Source organism: Mustela nigripes, chromosome 6 (genome assembly GCF_022355385.1).
Source record: "Mustela nigripes isolate SB6536 chromosome 6, MUSNIG.SB6536, whole genome shotgun sequence".
Lineage (NCBI taxonomy): Eukaryota > Metazoa > Chordata > Mammalia > Carnivora > Mustelidae > Mustela > Mustela nigripes.
Window position 1 is genome coordinate 36,413,264 of NC_081562.1, and position 17,336 is coordinate 36,430,599.

A 17,336-nucleotide genomic window follows, 5' to 3' on the forward strand; every position below is an offset into this window, starting at 1 on the left:
TCAGTTTTGCTTGTTGGTCCATAAATTCTAAAATATTTACTATTTGGTCCTTCAAGAAAAATGTTTCCTGACCTTGATTTAGACCACCTCTATCCAAAAGAACTATGGCAATGATGGAAATATTACATATCTGTGCCCTCCAATAGGATAGCCACAAACGACATATGGCTATTGATCACATGAAATTTGTTTAGTGTGACTGAGAAATGCAACTTTTCATTTTAACTAATTTGAATAAGCCCATGTGGCTGGCAGCTAGTTTATTAGCAGCAGACCTAGATATACAACACAACAGACATCATGTAAACACAGTAAAAACTTACTTGGAGATCAAACATATCTCCGGAAAAAAATGAGAAATATTTGAAGGTAGTTTGGCCTTTCTGGCAAAACTGAGTGAAAAAATAAAATAAATTATCACCGGTTCATGAAAACAACTAACATTACGACAGTACAAGACCTGAAGGTAAAAGTTAATTCATTTATTTTGGCAGTTACATAGAAACTCATTTAAAATAAGTGGTGGTCTGTTCTTCATTCTATGACCTATGAATGAAAAAAATTATTTTGGATAAGGCAGATAATGTTACTCTTCTATTAATAAGTAAACAAAGGACATTTTTTTTTTTCAGATTTTATTTATTTATTTGACAGAGATCACACGTAGGCAGAGAGGCAGGCAGAGAGAGGAAGAGGCAGGCTCCCTGCTGAGCAGGGAGCCCAATGTAGGGGCTGGGGGCTCCAGGACCCTGAGATCATGACCTGAGCTGAAGGCAGAGGCTTTAGCCTACTGAGCTACCCAGGCGCCCCCAAAGGACATTGCTTTTATGAAGATTTTGAAGCTTCTCTTTGCTTTATTGAAAGACACATCACTCACTTCCAAAGAAATTCTTGAAATACATAGAATGCTATTAAAGCAAAATATTCTCTAGCACAGTAGGAAAACATTAAAGCACATAAACAAGTAAAAACATTGATATAATCCAACAGTATCCTCAAACAGCATTAAGAAGGTATTAAAGTGGCCTGAGAAGTAAAGATTCAAATTGCAAAGTGAAGTTTAAACATCCACATTTATATGTAATTTCAAGTCTTTAAGTTGAGAAGCGTTTATAAGGAAATCTAAAATATGTGCTTTTTAGGATTGAAATTGTTTGCTGCTGTTATTCATAACACTTAAAGTAACTTTAAAAATTTAAAAATTAGAGTACATCTCCTTTTCTTGTTTATATTGTTTCTTACATGTCTATGTATGAAATACTACCTCCCTGAGTAAAACTACTTTGGCTGCCGCCTTTTGTTTCAAATGATTTTATCATTAGGGAAAAATTTGAAATCATGGTGGACAAATAATCCCTTAATGCTTTTCCTGGCTAGCAAGTAATTTGTCAAAGCAATCCAATTTCCAAATAGCATACAAACTCAGTAAGACACTGAGCCAATGCATCTGTTCCTCTCTGTAGAGTATGCACAAATGCCTTTCCTTTTGGGAGAAAATCCTAAGACTAAATTCTCTGAAAGGACAAGTTAGCTCTAGTAACAAAATATCATTTATAATGTCTCTCTGATAAAACTTTAGAATTTTATAAAGAGTCAAGTTTTATGAAGATACAATTATTTACATGCAAAAATATTCACCCTTTTTAAGTGTACTGTTTAATTAATTTGACAAACATACAAATCATGCATTCGCTACCCAAATTAACATATGGGACATTTTCATCACCCCAAAATGTTCCCTTATACCCTTTTGTAGATGATCCCTTCCTTTACCCACAGCCCACTGGCAACCAGTGATGGATCTGTTTTCTGTCTCTTTTCTAGAATGTCATATAAATGGAACCATACAGAATGTAATCTGTTGTGTCTGTCTTATTTCACTTAGCCACTTGGTGTAATGCTTTTGAAATCCATCCATGTTGTTGCACGTGCATGTAGTTCATTGCTTGTTGCTGAGAAATATTCCACTGTATGAATATATCACAATAATTTTACCCATTTTGCTGGTGATAGACTTGCAGCTACAAGAATAAAGCAACTATTAACATCTGCTGTGTGGACATAGGTTCCATTTCTCTTGGGTAAATATCTAGGAGTGGAATTGTTGGGTCATATGATAAGTACATGTTTAACCTTATAAATATCTGCTAAACTGTTTTCCAACATAAGTGTAGTATTTGCATTTCCATGAGCAATCTTCACAGCTCTCATTGTTTTATGTGGGGGTCTAGCAATATTATCAATCCTTTTAATTTTTGTCATTTGAAAGGTGGTATAGTGGTATTTCCCTGTCTCCTTGTGCTTTTAATGAGTAAAAATGAATCATTTAAAAAATCATTAAAAATGATTAAAGATGAATACTTTTGCATATGTTCATTGCCATTTGTATATCTTCCTTTGTGAAATATTTGTTCAAATCTTTTGTCTTTCTTTTTACTGAATTTTTTGTTGATTTATGTATTCTGCAAACAAGCTCTTTATCAGGTAGGAGCTTTGCTAATTTTTTTTTTCTTTCACCAATCTGTGGACTGTTAACAATGTCTTTTGAAGGTCAGACATTTTAAATTTGTTAAGTCCTATTTGTGGTATCTTCACTTATGGTTCATGCTTTTGGTGCTTAAGAAATCTTTCCTTAACCAAAGGTCACAAATATTTTTTCCTAGGTTTTCTTCTAGTAGTTTTTTTTTTTTTTTACATTCAGCTCAAAGATCCATTTCAAGTAACTTGTATGCGATATGTGGTAAGGGTTAAGCTTTTTTTTTTTTAATTTTTTAATTCTGATATGCAGTTGTTTGCAACACTTGCTGACAAAAGTATTTAAACCCACTGAATTGCTTTGGCAGCTTTGTCAAAAGTCAACTGACTGAACAGGTATGCACTGATTTCTGAGCTCCCTAGATGTGCCATTCATCTATAAAACTATGTTTAAACAAATGTCACCCTGCTGTCATTACCAGAGTTTTCTAGTAAGTCTTGTAAATTGTTATATTTTATATAAATAAAGTGAATATTGATATCCTTCCGGAACCCAAGTACCTCTGAAACAGTCGTTCACTATAGAGTATGGGTAGAGGCCTGCACTGATTTGAGAAGATGCCATTCCTCCGAAGATGAAAGAGCTGATAGTTACTCCAGGTGTTCTACATCCCTGTGTTCCACAGACAGGGGGTTTGCTAAGCCCAGGCGATCCACAGATAGAATTCAGGGCACCTGTGATCTTGGATCTTGGAGAAAATGTTCTTTATTCTTACTAACTGCTAATCGTAATTTAGGCTTTCCGTCAGTTATAAATGTGGACAACAAACCTCAGTAGTACTGGTAGTACTTGCAACTGTTGCCAATAGAAGGTACAGATATTTCCATGTCACATTACAGTTATGGCTGATATCTTCAAATATTATTGACATTTATGGTCACTTAAAAATTAGAATTTTAGAACTGCTATGTGATCTTTCTATTCAATGAGTTAATAAACACACACGTACTATTAAATCATAACTTAAAAAAATTCTTTTAGTAATAATCTCAATATGATTGGTTTCCTTTGTCATATTATGTCATATTATGTATTTTCAAAAGAAAATGTTTGAGAAGAGGCCCAAAGTCACTTCTAGACAGCCAAAGGGGTCTGTGGCACAGAAATGGTTCCGATTGGCCCTCTGTATTCCCATTTCACAGACCTACTACTTAGCCTGTCTTCCATTACAAGGTCTTTACTACTACAGTTTAGAATATTGCATTACTACCAGCTCTGCCTTATTTCATCTTATACTATCTATAATCACAATATATTGTATTTCTATTTATTTATTTATTTATTTGACAGAGGGAGGAGAGATCACAAGTAAGCAGAGAGGCAGGCAGAGGATGGGTGGGGGGCAGACTTCCCACTGAGCAGAGAACCCGATTCGGGGCTCTATCCCAGGACCCTGGGATCATGACCTGAGCTGAAGGCAGAGGCTTTAACTGAGCCACCCAGGAGCTGCCATAATATATGGTATTTCATCTTATTAAGAAAGGTTCAATAAACCTTTATTAAACTTGTGAGATTAGATAATGTTGTAGGTCCAAATCTGGAGATTCAAAGGTGTATCACATGGTTCCTGCCTTGAGGAACTTAGGTTCCACTAGGCAGATGAGGAAGTAGGCATGCAATTTACAGTCTCTGTGCCCTAATAAGTGCACGTGGGAATGAGCTAGATGATGTTCCTCCTCTTCACTTGGGTGGTGGCGGAGGTGTGGGCAGAATATCAGCAAATGCCTCCCACAGGCACTGACACACATGAGGACACCTGGAGAATAAGAAAGCAGTAACTAGAACGGGAAGAGACCACGTCACACAGAGGAAACATGAGCAAGCATCCAACTCCACTCTGCTTGGAGCTCTGGGGCAGGAGAATGGCCAAGGGAGGAATGACGCATTGCCTATCCCCAGCTCCTCCGCGAAGTGTCAAGGAAGACCATGCTTCTCACAAAGCAGAAGCCGAAACAGCTTCCCACTGTTGCTTAGCATACTCAGCTTGCACTGCCAGTGTATCTGGACAGGCAGGAGTTCTTTTTCGCAGGTCCTTCTTTCCCCAGAAGCCGTTAAGTGCTGAGCCCTTCTTGCAAGGGCCCCTCCCTATCTTCTGGGCCTTCTTCAGGGTGCCCTCCCCAGGCTATTTTAGTGTGTCTCCTAGGCTGTAGCGTTTCCTTCACTCCCACACTGGTGGGTGGCACATGCTCATGTGTTTAGACAGCATGGGCAAAGTGTAGGGACACCCGAATATAGACTTAGAGCCCTGAGCTCTCCTTTTTAAGCACTTCAGCCCCAGGGGACCCAGTCTAGAGCAGCGAGAGCCTCTCCTATCCTGAATTGAATGAGTCATTTATTACATCCTAAACAGAGACTGTTACTAAGAAACATCCCTAGTTAAACTGTCCTCAAGCCGGGCAGCAGCAGGGGCTGCTCAGCTAATTAGGGACTAATTGACTCTTTAGCAACGTTGTTATCAGCTGTGACAGAGTCTTTCCTGCCTCTGTCTGCCAGGCTACTGGGACCATTCTCTGTGATGCGCTCCATTTTCACTTTGTTTATCAGGATCTAAATGGAGCAAATTCCAGCCTCATATCCCTGATAGCTCATGAAGGTAAGAGTGTGGATGTAAAATCTTTATATTTTTGAGGGTTTCTCTTTAGTCCGGGAAACTGCTTCATCTTGCCCAGTAGTAATCCTTACGGGAAACAGACTGCCTACCTTTTAGAGGTTTCTGCTTCCAGTTACTGAGGTGACATTACCTTTTCTGAGGAAGAGATTGGTGCCCTTTCTTGCTCTTGTGTAGGAGAGGACTTTTTTTTTTTCATTTTTGGTAGGCATTTTTAATTATGACCACAAAATTTCATGACTTCACTTACCTGGCATTATTCTTTTCTCTCAGAGGAAGGGGCTAGTTTTTTCCCATGGAGGATCAGTGTATTCATTTCCTCCCTTTTCTCCACAGCATGTTCTGAACATGTTCACTGCTAGGCATAGGACAAACAGTAAAAATGACAGGTTTTCCGCCCCTCTAGGATGGACAGAGGAATACAAACATTTTTAAAGGTAAGTGCAATAAAGTCATATTCACCTGTACAAAGTTGGGACATCATAAAAAAGACAGTGACTTTTATGTGGAGGCAACATCATAAATATTGAAGGACAACATAGAAAAGTGTTGACTGGGGATGTTAGCCTTCCTAGGAGGGATCAGTGAGGGCAAAGTCCAGATGGAGGCAACACTGGAGATACTACAGGAGTCCCAGAAAGTCTAGATACTTTGAAACTATGGTTAGATGGAGTGCAGCCAAAGATTATGCTGATGAAGTAACCAGGAAGAGCATCATGGAAGGTTTGGATGTCAAGCTAAAGAGTTTGGATTCTCCCGTAAGCAAATGGGAAACCCACAGAAGAGTTAAAGGCAAGGGTAGGGGACTGATGCCAAGGAAACCAGGAGGGTACTTAGGAGACCCTGAACTTAGAGAGTAGCAGTGGGACTGGAGAGGAGAGGCAGTGAAGAGAAACAAAGAGATTGAATGAAAATGACTTAATGTTTAAATGGATTGGAAAGAGAGAAGTCTAGGGTGATTTTGGTTTTCAGAGGCAAGTTTCCTTCACTGAAAAGGAGTATCAGAGGAAAAGTGCTTTTGACAGGAAAGTTTAATTTTAGACAGGTTGATTTGGAGGTGCTAGGGGAAAACCCATGGGGGAAGGCAATGTCTATCAGGCAGTTGGGTAAACATGGCTAAAAGCTCAGGAGAGAGATTCAGGAGGGGGATTTAGACCAGCAATTACATCTGAGTGAGCATCACCAGATTCAGGCAGTTTTGAAAGCATGACCATGTTTCTTGGAAAGAATATAGATTGAAAAAGGCTCAAGGACAGAGCCCTCAAAGGAAAAAAACTAGTATTTGAAGGATGAATAGAGAACAGTCTGCAAAGAAGGCTGGGAGGGGACAAACAATGGGAGAAAACTCTCAAGTAAAGTGGCTCTTTTGGCTTCTGGGAAGCAAGTTCTTGGGGGTCAGATGTTCCCTCTACCTCCCTAAATCTTATGGCCTGTTTCTCTCTGTGTTGGCTTTGTCTCTTCTCTCTCGAGATCTCTTCCTCTGCTCATTTGCAGTTTCTGACCCTCTTAATTTTGGCTTCACATGGTCAAACATTGCCTCCAGAATCTCTTTATACATCATGACCTTTCGGCTCCCATGCCAAATTCCTAAGAGATAATCTGAAAGGTCTGACTCTTCTATTTTTTTATTTAATTATTTTTCGTGTTCCAAAATTCATTGTTTATGCACCACACCCAGCAACTCTTCTTTTTGAGCCACATCACAATCAGAGATCTAGGCTATCCTAACCAGGTCTCTACTCTCACTCCTATCACGTATGGTCTTAAGTATAAAATACGGTTGCCCAGGTTCACCTTTTGGTAGAAGATATGGGCAAGAAGAAAAGAACGTGGTGAAGCTGAACAACATCTATAGTTTAAGAAAGTTTAAAGATGAGAATCCTCATGGGCGCCTGGGTGGCTCAGTGGGTTAAGCCGCTGCCTTCGGCTCAGGTCATGATCTCAGGGTCCTGGGATCGAGTCCCACATCGGGCTCTCTGCTCAGCGGGGAGCCTGCTTCCTCCTCTCTCTCTCTCTGCCTGCCTCTCAGTGTACTTGTAATTTCTCTCTGTCAAATAAATAAATAAAATCTTTAAAAAAAAAAAAAGATGAGAATCCTCAACAATGGCAGATACCAAAGCATGGTAAAGAAAGAGTCCTTTGGATCTAATGATATGGATGCCAGCTAGGCCACTGGTCAGTTGCTGGAATGGCAAAGAGGTATCTGTTTGCTCTGAGTTGGCAAGGAATAAAGGCAGGAAGTGGAGACATAGAGTTGTGGCTTCCCCTCAGTCAGGATCTTAATCTCAAACTTTATAATATAAGGGCAAAGAAAGGGGTGATATTGATACAGAACACTGAGTCTAGTGGTAGTTGTCCTTTTTTTTTTCCCTTCTCGAACACCTATTTTATTTTTTTGGGTATTTGCCTTTGTTCTGGAGTAGAACTGTGGGTCAGGACTTACTAGCACAGATAAAATAATTACCTGTAGAAAAAGAAAGGATCTCTTTAAAGGAGACGGTGGGAAGGAGGTCAGGATAAATGACGCTGGTGATCTGTAGGAAAGGTAAGAGGTTAGCAAAGGGCACCGAAGTCTACTCTGCAAAGTCTCTCCCCCTTCATTCCAAACCTTATCTAACACAGGCCTTTACATATACTTTCTTAACTAAATGAACAAACAAATTCCTGTAGTGGCTAAAAGTTTGTAGTCATGAGGTTCTTCCATATTCCTGGAGGAGAAGGGAAGCAGTGATAGAATGAAATAGTACTGATCTTGGGAGCCAGAAAACCTGGTCACCTTGGGAAAATCATGTACATGTCTCTGAATTCCACTGTAGAGTGGGAATGCTTTACTTACAATGACACAGGTATACTAATATACTATGGAAGTGTAGGAGAAGGAAAAATTAAGCCTGCTAAGATCACTTAGGGAAGAGTTCCAGAGAAAGTGGCTTTTGAGGTGGGTCATGAAATGTGAGTAGAGCTCACCAAGCTAGAAGGTAAGGAAAAAGGGTTTGACTCAAACTAAGTGTATAACATCATACACAGAATATGACCATCAGAAGCCTGGAATATAATTATCATACACAGAAAGCGACCATCAGAGGCCTTTATGGCTTCTGAATAACCAAAACCTTGGAACTACATATCTTTGCATTGTCATATGAGCAAAATACATGCACCTCTCATCAGCTAGCCCCATCATGCTCTTCTGTCTATACCGCTGAGTTCCTCCTCTTTCTCACTCATTCTCCCCACTGCTGCTGTCCTTTTCCACAGGGGCCTTCTGGAAATCCTTCTTTACAGAAAACCAACTACTCCATGCCATCATCTTTTTTATCATACACCAACTTCCCTAAAGCTTAACATTTGTTTATTGTCAACTGATGCTATGTTCTTAGATAAATTCTCTGAAAAGCATTTTTTTGATTTTTTTTCCCCCAAGTACTCTTCTCTCTCTCGATATTCTTCCTCAGTAACCACTTGAATACTCATAATTTAGAATACCATTTATGGATCTTGAGCTCTAACTTTCCTATGGGTCTATGTTGCATATTGGATATCTTTATCATTTGGGTGTTGCACAGCATATCCCAAACTGAACAATAACCCTCCTAATTCTTAAGCAACCCTAGACTTTCTTCCTCAGTAAATGGCCATACTACTCAGCTAGCCAATCAAACTAGAAACCTGGGGGGGGGGGGGTGAAGGGTGAGTATCTTAGACTTCATTCTCTCCCTCACCTATGATACACAATCAGTAATGAAGACATGATAATTTCACCCCTTGGATTATCATTTTTTTTTAAATTTTCCATTTCTACTTCCTCTGCATTAATCCAGGCATTTTCACTTTTCATTTAGGTTTCTGAAATGGGCTCCTAACTGCTGTCCTCTCCTCCTGCTAGATTCTACTCCAATCCATCCTTTAGCCTATAGTCACAGTGATTTTCCTAAAATAGAAATATAATCACATCACTCTTTTCTTAAACTCCCTCAATGAAACCTTATGCTGTGAAAGGAAGTGTACGTCTTTAGCATGGCATTCAAGGTCTTCTAGATCTAGGATCCTGTCAAACCTCTCTGTGATCTTATCTCCATACTCAACTGTTCACATCAAATTTACCTTCAGGCCCCTATAGGGGCATGCTGTCTCATGTTTTTGAAATAATTGTTGCTAATCCTTATTGAGAGGTTACTATTTACAAAGATTTGTTAATTGATCTATTCTTTCTCACAACCCCAAGTGGTCTGTTACCCTAACCCAGTTGACAGACCAAAAAAATGAGCCACAAATCAGTTACGTAACCTAACCAAGGTTATACAGCTAGTGAGGGACACAACTAGAATTTGAACTCTTATCAGTTTCTCTACAGAACCCATCCTTTTAACCAATGTCTATAGTACTACCACACTGCCCCTTCTTCTGGAAGACCTTTCTTTCACTTTGCTTACCTCATACTTACTCTTTATCCACTTAATCTGGCTTCTCCTTCCATCAAAATTCTGAAAAACCTCTCACGGATAATATCAGTGAACTCCAAAGGAAATTTTTCCATTCTCTTCTTACTTGATTCTCAAATGCTTTCAACCACTGGTCACTCCATAGGCCCTGAAATATCTTCTGTGGTTCATGTGATGATATTCTTTGGTCTTTCTAATTTATCTCTGAATGTGCTTTCTCAGCCTCCTTTGTTCTTCACCCTCCTCTACAGAATCTTTGTACTGTGATCATTGAAGATCCAGTCCTACTTTTCCCATTCTTCTTTCCCTATGCTTGTTGTCCGAGCTTCAATTTCCATCTATAAGTTGATAACTTCTAAACTTGTATTCATGCTTCCCTTTGTTCCATATAGACCCTTACACACCAGCGCTTCTTTAACATTGTTTGAATTTCTCAAAAGCACCCTACACTCAACATATTCAAAAAATGGAATTGTCAGTTTTCTCCCAAATATTGCTCTTCAGTGTACCTCAGCACTGCTTTTCATCTAGTTAAGTAACCTAGACAACTGTTACAACCCATTGACCAAAGAGGAGTAGGAAAAAAATCCCTGTAGTTCACCTTAGATTTATTTCACTTACTGCAGCTGAGGGAATGCACTCCACGGGAACTGTAGGTTGTCTCAATAAAGTAGAGTTTTAGCTTTAGGCCTATATTGCATTGTTATAGAGAGGATTGAAAACCATGGGATCCAGTTTTGAATTGGAGGTTGTCAAAAAGCTAGGGAAATCTAATGACTGGTTTTGCTTTATTTAAGATTTATTTTATTTGTGTGTGTGAGAGAGTGAGCATGTGTGTGCATGTGCAAGAGCAGGTGGAGAGGTAGAGGTAGAGGTAGAGGTAGAGGGGAGGGAGGGAGAATGTCAAGCAGACTCCATGCTGAGTGCACAGTCTGCCATGGGGCTTTTTCTCAGGACTCTGAGATCATGACCTGAGACGAAATCAAGAATTGGATGCTTAACTGAACGTACTCCCCAGATGCCCCTTTGTTTTTAAAGAAAACCAGGAACACTAAAGTGGGCTGAAGGTGGTCACTGCTAAAGAAGTGGGAGTCAGCTACATGTTAGGAGAGAGGATGTTGACAATGACCTTGTCTTTGTTCCAAGTATGCCACTGAGTAAATAGTAATCACAATTGTCGATTTACTTTATAGTTTAGTATCTCCAAGTTTTAGCTAGGTAATTTTGGGAAAAATGACTTGAAGTCTCAGCTTTAATTTTCTAGTACCAAAACCCAAAAAATTATCCATTATTATTTCAGACAGAAAACTCAAAATTACTTTACATATTGTTTTAGTTGCACACATATTTTCTTTCACTTTAGTACTGAAACACCCCAAATATTATTCTAGCCATTTGCAAAAAGAGTTCTGATTGGCAGACTATGATACCTACCCATTTAGAGGCAGGACAGCCAAGAAATCATCAACTGCTTGAGGTCTAGAGGATTATGCATCCACCAATATCTTGCTTTTCTCAAGAGGAAACTGAAAAAATGGAAGAAGACCAACACAGAAGACCCTCAAATGATCAGGTGGTAGAATAGCTGCTGTAGTGGTTAGGTAGTTAGACTCTCAAGCCTGAACACCGGGATCTGAATCATGCCTTTACAGTTTCATAGCTTTCTTCCTGCGTCCTCCTCCCTGGAGTAAGTTGCTTGACCTCTTTGTATCTGAATTTCCTCTGCAGTACAGCAGCAGAAATAATATAGTCCCTTCCTCTTAGGATTATTGTGAGGATTGAATAAGTTAATAAAGTACTTAGAACAGCACCTAGCACGGCATAGGCACTCAATAAATATTTACTTGGCATTATTATTTTAACCCATCATGTCATTTGGAGTTTAAAAAACCTTTTAAAAATTGAGTAGTTGCCAATGATACTCTATAAATGTTATGTATGTAAGAGAAATATAAAGTTGGAGTCACCTCTAAAATTTTTTAAACAGATCTGGCCACTCAAGAAGACTCCTTCAGAGAGAGCTGCTCAGATGCCAGCACATTTGAGAATAGTGAATCTGGAATTATGTTAACATATTGGAACCTTCCATGGAGACTGGGATGGTGAAAGAGCAATTTGAATAGTAGACTTTCAAAACTGTCAAGGAAATTGATGATGTATTCCTGCTTGCCAAGAAGGGGCTTATGCAACACCTTTGGACTGAATATGAGGCCAGTAAAAATGGAACTTCTGGGGAGATTCGATTTAATCTATAACTGAATTCTTCTCTTCCTGTCAAGCTGGCCATTTTGACATCTATTAACTATACATGTAAGTGGAGTAAATATTTTTTTGATTATGACATCTGTTTAAATTGGCCTTCTGTGTCTGTTCATACTTTCGGTTAAACTATACGCTGTTAGCATTTACTGGGTTGGAGGTGGTTTCTTTGGTCCAGAGAAAAAGTTTGCAACCAAGAATAAATTAAGATTATTTTTTAAAATCATATGGAGTACATAAGAAAGTTCTTTGTATTTTTTTTTTTATTTCGTGACTGGCCATTTGTGCATTTTTGGAGGGTATGTTTGAATTAAACTTATTGGCACATTTATGTAGAAGACTTGTTATCTTAATTGATTTGTCAAGTCATTCACAGATTGCTTGCCTATGCTTCCTTGTATTTTATGTACAAATATCTAGGCTGGAGACTATTCAAGAACCTAGAAACTACCTAAAAGTCTAACAATAAAATGATGGGTAAACAGAATATATCTCATTATTGGACTTTTATGAAATCATTAAAAATGATCATTATGAAGGCAGTGTAGAATCATGGGAAAATGCTTCTTATACAATATTAGGTAAAAGAGGCAAAATACAGAAGGGTATATTGACTACTAAGGGAAATATAAACAATGTATGCATTTGGACCAACTGAAAATAACTACTCGATAGTGGGAATATGAGAAATTTAAGTATATTTTCTTCACTTCTCTTTAACAATAAAAGAAAAAAGTAGAGCTTTAAATAGCATGACCAAATTATTTAACTGCCAGATTCCTCACTCATTTTTCATGGATTTGTAAAAATGACAGCTTGTGTGTTAAGGCAACTTGAACTTCAGCCCAAGAACCTGATTTGTTTGCCTCAATAGATTCACTGTATCTTGACTTCTTTAATTCTGTGCAAATTTCAATCCCAAAGGTTTGCTATCTTTATTAATATGAAAAGATCTCATGGGTGAAAAGATACCATAAACAGAGATAAACAGTAGAAGCACAGCACAGGAATGTCCACCAAAAGATATAATGGCCTTTTGAAGAGCTGTTCATAGTTGCTATATAAATTTTTTAGAAGTTAAGAGTTTTGAGAAATATATAGATAAAATACAGAATATTTTCATATTCTTAAAATTTACTTCCACATTAAATCTTTTACATTGCAATTAAAAGATACAACTATTCAAAAAAAGTGGTTGCAAAAAACCCACAACTCAAAACCCCAAATTTATTAACAAGCCCTTTTGGAGTAATTCCCGTTAAAGAACATTAGCTAAAGGTGGGGGGGGGGTTGTGAAAATATGGTTTCCTTTGTCTTTATTCTTCGGCAGTGATGAAGAAAGGGGGATCTAACCTTCTTAGATACAGACCGCTTGAGCATAAGCCAAGATGTAGGTCCATTTAGGGCAAGGTTGTGAGTACCCTTAGGATTTGCATTTTCCCCAACCCTGGGATGGAATGCATAGACACTACAGAGCCTGGCAGGGTATTCCATGTTCTTGGGCATAAAACTATCTCAGAGGAACCATTTTAAGACTGACTTATCGGGGCGCCTGGGTGGCTCAGTGGGTTAAGCCGCTGCCTTCGGCTCAGGTCATGATCTCAGGGTCCTGGGATCGAGTCCCACATTGGGCTCTCTGCTCGGCGGGGAGCCTGCTTCCCTCCCTCTCTCTCTCTCTGCCTGCCTCTCCATCTACTTGTGATTTCTCTCTGTCAAATAAATAAATAAAATCTTTAAAAAAAAAAAAAGACTGACTTATCAAACGATAAACACTTGGAGGTCCCCTTAAGATGCCCATTCTGAGTAGACTTGGGGTAGGGACTGAGGTCCTGTATTATAAGAAGCTCCCAGGTGATGCTGATACTGTTGGTTCATGGATTGCATTTTTGAGTAATAAGCTCTAAGCTTGGTTTACTTGAGAAAAATAAGGAATGAAGGAAATTTCCTGCTTAATCTTTGCTTTCCATATATTATCTATAGCTGGTAACTAATCTTTGGACAGGGAAGTACATCATGGAGTGGACTCCAATTTTTTTTTTTTTAATCACTCTGGGGGTCAGAAGATCAGTATCGGTTACTAAGAAACACACCCTGTAATTCTTTCATTGAAGCCTTTATTCATTGCTCTGTTTTCACCGGCTTTTGGGAATGTTATTGCCTTAACATTATGATGTGTGCACATCCGTTTGGATGGCCACTTTAGAAATTTGATTTATAAACAGATCTCTTTATAAAACCCCTTCTCTGATTCTTTTCATGACCCTTTTATATATGATATGTAAAATGCCAGGGTATTTTGTATTTAATAATCAGCAATTGTCTTTAGGTTTGTTCTTAGTAATTTAAGATTTAATTAAAATAAAATTAAAGTTAATGTCTTCGGCAGGAAACCTACTGGTTTTCATTGATCTTCTTATTTTTTAAAAATATTTAATTTATTTATTTGTCAGAATGAGGGAGGGGGGCAGGCAGAAGGAGAAGCAGGTTCCCCGCTGAACAAGGAGCCTCATGTGGGAATCATTTCCAGGACCTTGGGATCATGACCTGGGCTGGAGACAGACGCTTAACCAACTGAGCCAACCAGGCGTCCCAGAGCTTCCTAACTTATAATTAACCACTATTATTTGTGTTCAAGTTTTTCAAAAGTGGCCTCACAATGCAACTTTTAATTTTAAATTACAAAGTTCTGTTTATACCTTATCATATACTTATGAGACAATAAAAACTAAGTATGAGATATAGTACCCAAAGCAGTAAAGATGAATACCTTATTTCGAATGTCAATGGGTTCTTATTATTGAATTATTTTTTTAAACCTGCAAACAGTGAGCTGAAATAGCTCTTATATTTCCTATGAGAACACATTTTTTAAAAAATATTTTATTTATTTATTTGACAAACGGAGATTACAAGTAGGCAGAGAGGCAGGCAGAGAGAGAGGAGGAAGCAGGCTCCCTGCTGAGCAGAGAGCCCAATGAGGGCTCAATCCCAGTACCCTGGGATCATGACCCGAGCCGAAAGCAGAGGCTTTAACCCAATGAGCCGCCCAGGCACCCCGAGAACACATTTTTATAGAAAACATATCTACATTTTTTTTCTATTTGCTTTATTTGTATAGTCTTCAATATGGTACTAGACCTTAATTCTTTGGCTCACAAAAACTTGGGAGACCACAAAGGTAGACAAATGTAAAAAATAAAAGAGTGGTCTTTAAGCAGATATTGGGCATTCAAATAACTATGGTTGGGGTGCCTGGGCGGCTCAGTCGGCTAAGCGTCTGCCTTGGGCTCAAGTCATGATCCAACGGTCCTGAGTTGGGCTCCTTGCTTAGCAGGAAGCCTGTTTATCCCTCTCACAGTCCTCTTGCTTGTGTTCCCTCTCTCGGTGTCTGTCAAATAAATAAAATCTTAAAAAAAAAATCACTATGCTTTCAGGATAATAATTCCTGGAGTGAATGAGGAATGGGTGAACCATTCTGAAGTATTACTGCTTGCTCCGTGGATGTATATTACGGTTATGATTATTAAGGATCTATATCCCTAATGCGTGTTATTGAACTACTTTGTTGTTCTAAAGATGTTCAATGAAGTTTTGTTGGATTTTCTAATGTCTTACTTGATGAGAAACACACATACTCTGTTCTTTGTAAAGCTATAGAAATTTGGTCTTCTGTTTCCTATCTTTCAAAGATGGCCCTTCTCACCTGGCCAACAAACAGGTATCCTATCCTCCTTATGCATTTGCATCTCTGTACAACAGAGAGGTTGGAATCTAAAAATCAAGACATAAATGTGCATACAATGTCACTCCATGAGACAACTATGATCTATGACCTTCAGAGGCTCTGTAACATTGCTTTATTCACTTAACAAAACCCCATAAGATTTAATTTTAATTTTCATAATAAAAGAATGGTTAAGAAGATCTTGGTTGAATTTACTGGTTTCATTAATCTTAAAGGTAGAAATAATGCTATTAACAGTAATAATTTTAACGAAATCCTTTCTTCTCCAGGCATGTGCGACCAATTTATTAGAATGAAAACATATTACCAATAATCTCATCAACAAAAGTAGATATCAAAACTGTGCTAAAGATCTAAAATATGAAGCATATTTTAAAAGAATTTCAAATCTGTTTATTTTCAAGACAAACAACAGTATTTGCTATCAATGAGAGCAAAGGTAACTGAGAAAATAATTTACCTTGCAGTAGTTTCAATATCTATACTCTAAATGTTGACCCTCAAAAAGTCTAAATATCATTCCTCAGTACAGTGAAATGGGCACTTCAGGGATGGTTTCTTGAACCTAGCACAAACTGGTAATGTGAATAGTTTTGGAGCCTTAAAGGGAACAGTTTATATACACAGAAAGATATTTCGCATTCCAATATACGTTAAAAGTAAATCTCTTTGCCTTCAATATTATTTTTAGTTCTGTTCTTCTAAGTTAGCTTAAGTAGAAATACAACACTTAATTTTTTCATGATTTAAAGTCTCTTTGTATGCCTTTATTCATAGAGGTTTACCTGCAGCTATACTGTCTATTAAAATTAGAGATATTCTGAAGTCACCGGAATACAGAGATGTTTGTTGTTATAATCAAATGGTATCTGGAATTGTTTTCTTTCCCCTGAAACACATTATTTGAGTATACTTTGCTTGACGGAAAACCATCATTGAGTCAGTCTTTTGCTTAAAGAGTTGTAGCAGTAATAGAAGACTGGATTCTTTCCTGAGAGGGGAGCTAACTCAGAATATATGTGCACTTAGTTCAACATGATTAGCTAATGCACACCAAGTCCCACGTTGACCAAATGGTGAATTTTAGGTTGGAATTTGTATACTTTTTTTTTCTCAAATTCAACATGTTCAATCATAACTGTCTGAGTACAAGTTAAAGGCTTCTCCTCCCACGAGATTTAAATACATGCTACTTTGTTCTGTGCTGAAATGTGTTAACTCTCTTATTCTGGATTGTGCATTGGAAAACTCTAATAAAAACAGCATAATTTTTTTAAAGGTCTTCCACTGACAGAACATCTGCAAACTTAATGAGGCAATCCATTGAGATAAATACATCAACTAATAAATCCCCGTTCATGCAGCCAGTAGCATCACTGGCCAAGTACAAACCATCTGGGGAGGTTTGGAGACTTTCAGTTCCTTTGGTCACAGGTTAGCAAAGCAAATATTTCACATAGCAGGTTATTTCTTAAACAGTCCTCCTACCTGAAAATAAGCCATTCTACTGAACACATTTAGAAAAAACCTAAAGGAACCTATAATTAAAGAGGAGAATGGAACAGAAGTGAACAGTTTAGGACAAAGGTAGTTCAGAGTAAAGGACTATGTGTTTATGTACATACTTTTTTCCCTTCCCAAATATCATTATCTAAATCTTAACTCTTCCATATGCCTATTATATGTGTTTCAATGACTATATTATAAACTCCTTAAGATTAGGAACTGTCATAGTCTAGTTCTATG

The 17,336-nt window shown here is 38.1% G+C and overlaps 1 long non-coding RNA gene across 2 annotated transcripts; it reads right to left on the minus strand.

Moving 5' to 3' along the window:
- Nucleotides 1-537: 537 nt before the first annotated feature.
- LOC132020545 (uncharacterized) lies at nucleotides 538-11,407 on the minus strand. 2 transcript variants are annotated; one of them, XR_009405022.1, is made up of 4 exons: nucleotides 11,021-11,407; nucleotides 7,609-7,678; nucleotides 5,395-5,499; nucleotides 538-4,292 (listed from the first exon to the last, which is right to left on the minus strand). It is a non-coding gene; the product is annotated as an uncharacterized LOC132020545 (long non-coding RNA). The 2 variants fall into 2 exon arrangements; XR_009405021.1 differs by having other exon boundaries at nucleotides 5,395-5,502.
- Between the last annotated feature and the right edge of the window lie 5,929 nt (nucleotides 11,408-17,336).